This window comes from Enhydra lutris, unplaced genomic scaffold (genome assembly GCF_002288905.1).
Source record: "Enhydra lutris kenyoni isolate GAN:26980312 unplaced genomic scaffold, ASM228890v2 scaffoldscaffold42, whole genome shotgun sequence".
Lineage (NCBI taxonomy): Eukaryota > Metazoa > Chordata > Mammalia > Carnivora > Mustelidae > Enhydra > Enhydra lutris.
This window is the reverse complement of record NW_019154126.1, coordinates 16,408,996-16,414,995: the sequence shown is the minus strand read 5'-3', so window position 1 is coordinate 16,414,995 and position 6,000 is coordinate 16,408,996. Positions and strand designations below refer to the sequence as shown.

Genomic DNA, 6,000 nt, shown 5'->3' with positions numbered 1-6,000 from the left:
AAAAAAAAAAAAAAAACAAAAAAAAACCCCACATTTTTCTACCTATCCATTTATATGTTCAAACACCTTTAAAGTTTAGTTCACGAGGAAAATAATTCTCATTTATTTTTATCTGCACTATATATGCATGTTATTTTCATAAACAATATACTAATCTCATCATATATTATAATGCTTTTTATAATCATTGCTCTCAAGGGGAGCTGGCTTTGAACATTCAAAGTAGGTTACACTTAAAAGGTGTGGTTCTCAAGCTTTGACTTGTATCAGAATCACCTGGAGGGTTTCTTCAAACACAGATTGCTTAACCCTTCCCCGAATTTTGATTTAGCAGGCATGAAGGGAGCGGAGCCTAGCATTTGCATTTCTAACAAGTTGTTGAGTCTGAGGTTGCTCTCCGGTGCTGCACTTTACCAACCCTTGCAAGTCTAGGGATGAGAGGAAATTAGTTCGACTCTAGCACCCACCTGTGATTTGGCTGCTACATTTTGCAGGCGTTCTGTGTTTTAGTTATTTACTTCCAGCTTTGATAGAGGTTTGCAAATGTAACAGGCAACCTTCAGGCAAACCCAGAAGGAAGCATTTTATAAAGATAGCAAAAGGAGAAGCAGGCCTTAAGGTAAAACTGTAGTCAGATTGTTTTTCTGTTTTCTTTCTCTTTCTTTTTTCTTTCTTTCTTTCTTCTCTCTTTCCTTCTTTCTTGGCTTTAGGTTTTCTTTATTATTTTATGAAAATCTATTTGATGTTGACTGTAATGAATAAGTAATGTAAGTTAACATAGAAGGGTTATGCTTTATTTAAACCCCTTTGGTGTGGTCATCCAGAAAGTTCAAAGTGCTTGTTAACCAATATCGATGTGTCAGGACTCAAAGAATAAGGTCATTATCAGTAACAGTGACATTTTTATACTGAACTTCTTACTTGGTTTTTGCTCTACTTGTGAAAGCTGCTTGTAGAAGGTCAAATAGCACTTGAAGGCCATGACTGTCCCATCAAAAGTGGTTTTCTGGGGGGGAGAAAGGACAACAGAAACGTTGGCATGGCCTTTTAGTAACTTTGGGAAGAACTGAAAGAAAATTAATGTTGTATTGATCAGTGATAAAAATATTAATCATTCCCAGCACCTCCCACATGTAGTTTGGAAATCTAGTAGGTGGTACACGTGCTTATAGGGGGCACCAAGTCCCAGCTGACAGGCGAGATGGGAGCCCGGGGTGGGCGGGGGAGGGAGGGGGTTGGTGTGTGGCGATCTCTCCAGCCCCTGAAGGCCGGAGGCAGTTGTTTCAACCCCCAGTTGAAAAACCCGAGCCCCACAGCAGGAGTCTCTGTCTCCCCTGACAATTTCTGCACATTTTCAAAAGGACTTAAGTGCTCAGAGCACCATCTGCTACTGGGCTCCAGCATCCCTGGCTGCCGTCTCAGCTCTGTACCAGGCTGACCCCCTACTGCAACTCAGCCTCCTCAACTAATTTCTGTCAAAACCCACTTGGTGAGACGTTTCAGGAGAGACTTTTGTTTTGGGACGAGTCATACCAGGCAGTGAACAGCTCAAAAATCACATCATGGATAGTGTTGTATCCAGAAGTCCCCCTCAGCCTCACTCAAGCATGGCCTAGGCAGCTGGGTACCACTGGGGACCTCAGACTCTACCCATTTGTGCCCCCAAAGGGTGATTGGACTAGAGGATTTCTAAGGCACTGCCAACTCAAGAGAGAGAGAGACTTTATTTTTTCTTTGAAAAGGATCACAGGAACTTCTTAGTTTTCTGTAATTCTTGTTTTTATGGAGAATAACATGTCTACCAAACAATACATTAGTAATAGAAAAAGTTGGGTGTCATCTCACCTGTAAAGTACTCCTTTACCAACCTGTCATCGAATATGAATGTGGCTTGGAAATAATAGCATCCCCTCCATTGTCTTTTCCCGTCAGAAAGTGGTGGAAAAGTGGTTCTCAGACTTGAGTGGTAATAGAGACTCTTTTTTAAAGGACAATCTCTTGATACTGCAGTATGGAATTAAATAGTTTTGATTATAATGTTACTTAAATATGTATAAAAATAAAATAGGGCTAAACTCCTTCTGTTTACAGCCATTATACAACTATAAAACCAAACGTCTTTACAAATTAAATACAAACAAAACAGCAAAACCATTACATTCAAATGAGAAACATTAATTTAATGTGGCCAGTAATGTGTTTTAAAATCTAGACTCTTGCACAAATCATTAATATGGTGGTGGCTGCGCCATGGAAGGTTCATTTGAGTTTGTGTGCCTACCCTCACATGCCCAGGGCCGACTCCTTTCTCCACCCATTTTCTCTGCAAGACTTCTGCAGTTCTGCGAGCTCCCTCCTGTCTGCCGCGTCCCGGCCTCTTTACCTGTGAAGTCCAACTTGCTTCGGGTATCAGTAACTTGAGGCAGTGAAAATGCCATTTCTGGGTGCCTTCGTGTTTGGAAACTTAAATTCAGACAGAGATGCCTTATATTGAGATATAATCATTCAGATGAAAACAGAAAAAGCTTGCCACTCCTCAGAATGTGTCACCTGGGGCACTTGGGTGGCTCAGTGGGTTAAAGCCTCTGCCTTCAGCTCAGGTCATGATCCCAGGGTCCTGGGATCAAGCCCCTCTTTGCTCGGCGGAGAGCCTGCTTCCCCCTCTCCCTCTCTGCCTGCCTCTCTGCCTACTTGTGATCTCTATCAAATAAATAAATAAACTCTTAAAAAAAATGTGTTTCCTGTACAAAGAATATACCCAATAAGGAAACTCCCATCAGTTAATTAAATTTCACCAAGATTTGTAATTGGTGAACTGGTACAACTTTGTGATTCAGATTTCTGGACTTCACGGGAGTGTAGGTAGTCAGTGGACAATCTGAAGTATAGCCCGCATCTGTTTCTGGGGTTTTTCACTGTTCGCTGAGAAAGTGGCATTCGGAATTTCATCGCTTAATCATTTTGATTGATCGTATAGTCGGAAATGTGCATCTGTTAGCCCCACACGGAAATACCCAGGGTTAATTTGTTAACTGCTGTGAATTTGATGTCAAAATAGGATACTTTTTCTGTTTGCACAGATTATTTGTAAAATGCTTTCTTTTTTTTTTTTTTTATGGGGTACCTTCCTACTATATTTTCATCCCAATTTAGTTTGATTGACAAATGAACTCTTATCCGACTATCCGTGTTGGTCACAGTGTCATCGTTACTACTCTCCATTAATGTCCTTGGTAACATTTTGACTTCTCATTTTGGGTTGATGCTAACGAGAAGCCAACCCTACCCTTCTGTTTTATGTGAATAACAAGGCTTAAGCTCAGAAAAATACGGGCGCATGTACATTTTATCCTGATTAGAACCAGAGACCTCAAAGATTTAGCTATGTAAATGATTCATAATCCTATACTTCTTTGGCAAGATTGTATTTCCTGCTTGATGATTATATCTTCGGCTGGCTAGATACGTGAGAGGCTGAAACGGTGCTCTCTGATGTATTTCTTCCTACCGCGGAAGACATCCCAGCTGCCTACCCAGTAGCTTTTCTCTCCTTTCTCCTCACTTAATAGTATCCCAGTTTTGTTCAGGCTGGCAAAGTGCCCAGATAAAAATTCAATTTCCCAGGCTCCTTTGCAGCGAAAGGTGCTTATGTGACATCATTCTGACTAATGAGTCAGAAGCGGATCTGGATAGAACTTTTTCTGTAAAGCTAGTTTTTTTCTGATGGGAAAAAATGGAGCCAACTCAGCTTTTTCCCTTTGCCATTTCCCCTCCTTCCTGTCTAGAACTTAGATAGGTACTCCAAGGTGGGGTTTATCTAACAATCTTGAAGATGAAGGCTACATAGAGGAAGAGGGAAGGGGCCCATTCCCTTGGACAGCGAATAGCTCTAACTCCGGCATGCCCACCCTCTTTGCGACCTGTGCAACTGAGTCTCTTACTTGTTTAGGTTACTCTCCATCATTTCTGTTCCATGGAGCCAAATAGCGTTTGGAGCCTAGGAAATTATGCACACAAGAGCCCAAAGGGAATAATCATCCTTAGATCAAGACTGTCTGAAGAACTATCCCCTGGTCAAATCATGTCCACAGTAGTGGGCAAATTTATTTTCTAGTTTTGCTCACTTAGCTCTTCTACTTTTCACTTTATTTAGCCTGTACTTAAATAAATATTATCAGTCAGATGTCTGCTAGCATAACATCCTTCTTGACTCTGATACAGCACCATCTCCCAGCAACTCCTGCGTCTCTCAACAGTCAGGCTACAAAGTGTAACGTACAAGAGCCTGAGCTATGGGAAATACTGCCCGAGTTTGGTGGGTTCTTACACCATCAGCTGTGTAAACTCTCTGCTTCATTCTCTGCTTCTGTATAATAGGGATAATAATACACTTACTTTATCAGGCTCGGGGGAGACTAAGTCTGTTAATACATATAAAGCTCTGGGGCACCTGGGTGACTCAGTCGGTTCAGCATCTGACTCTTGATTTCTGCTCAGGTCATGATCTCAGGGTCATGGGATCAAGCCCCGCATGGGGGTAGCAGTGGGGCGGGGGCAGGTTCATGCTCAGCAGAGAGTCTGTTTCTCTCCCTCTCCCTTTTCCCTTCCCCCTTCCCCCACTCCCACATGTGTGCTCTCTCCTTCTCGCTATATATAAAATACATAATAAAAAAAAATATGTAAAAAGGACTAGCCCTGTCCCTGGTCCACAGTAAACCCTATTTAAGTGTTTGATATTGCTGTAGTTTGTTAGGAAATGGGCATTTTTCCCTCAGGAAAGTGCAGCAGCCCCACCTGGGTACAGAAACAAGCAAAGAATAGAACTGAAATGAATTAAGATCACTTTTATTCCTTACACACAGACATACTTGTAAAAGTGTGGGCATGCAACTCTGCTGACACCACTTTAGTCACTAAATAGCTTGGTCTCTAGGTATTCTTCATAAACCACATCACATCGTGACCATTTCTCTTTAAATTAGGACGTACTGGATTTGGTATGAGGCCTTGTGGAGGCCTGTATAAATACTTGTAAGTGCTGGGTACTGTAAAATGGCTTACTTGAGAATAAGTAGGGGGGATAGTTGGTGTAAGAATGTGATCTCTCAATTGATTTCAGTCCTTTGACAATTTGAAGGTCTTCATTTTGTACTTTCATGAAACTCTTTGAAGTTCTTCGTGTTCTACTTTTATGAAGTTCTGGTGGATTCCAAGCTAGCCAAGTTCCATGGAGATATGGAGACTTGAACTTCTGCAACCTTGTCTAAAATTTTGACATTTCTATTTACATCAGGTTATCTCCAGGCAGGGTGGATGGGCAGGAATCACGATCTTGACTGTCCCAGACCACATTCTAGAATAGTGATTTTTCAAATTTTAGCATGTATACAAGGAACCTGGAATGCTTCTCACAAATGCAGGTTTTTGACCTCCCCTCATATTCTGATACAGTAGGTCAAGTAGGGGACTCAGAACCCACATTTTCAGAAAGCATCTCAGTTGACTATAATGCAACGGGTCCATTCGCCCTTTGGGAAGCACTACCTTTGGGCTAATGAAAACAAATAAACAAACAAACAAGATGAAATGGAACTTGGATGTTATTAGTTCGTTTATTAAGATCTAACAGTGAAGCTATAAAGTAATTTATAGTTTGTGTCTTGGGCACTGCTTTACTGTTCACCTATGGCTAGATAATCATTTTGTTTAAAAGGTCAAGTACAGGTGTGGTATTCATAAGCTTTATTCAGTATTTCTTGACACTTTGCCAGAAGTTTCTTTTCATGTAAGTTACACAGCTGCAATTTTAAAAGCTTCATATGCTTTGAATTCTAACAAAGAAATGATGAGATGCTGGTCGATCATATTTTTATTTACTTGAGGATACCAAGCAATTCATATTTTTATATCCAGATACCAGAATCTGTAGTTAAAAACTCTACAGAAAAACGGCTCTAATGGACATTTGCTGACTGTCACCATGCGATCATTTGCCACCAA

At 41.0% G+C, this 6,000-nt stretch overlaps 1 protein-coding gene across 10 annotated transcripts in view; it reads left to right on the top strand.

Moving 5' to 3' along the window:
- Positions 1–6,000, top strand: part of LOC111155563 (par-3 family cell polarity regulator) — a 687,032-nt gene that overhangs the window by 526,524 nt on the left and 154,508 nt on the right. The gene's annotated exons all lie outside the window — the stretch shown is intronic.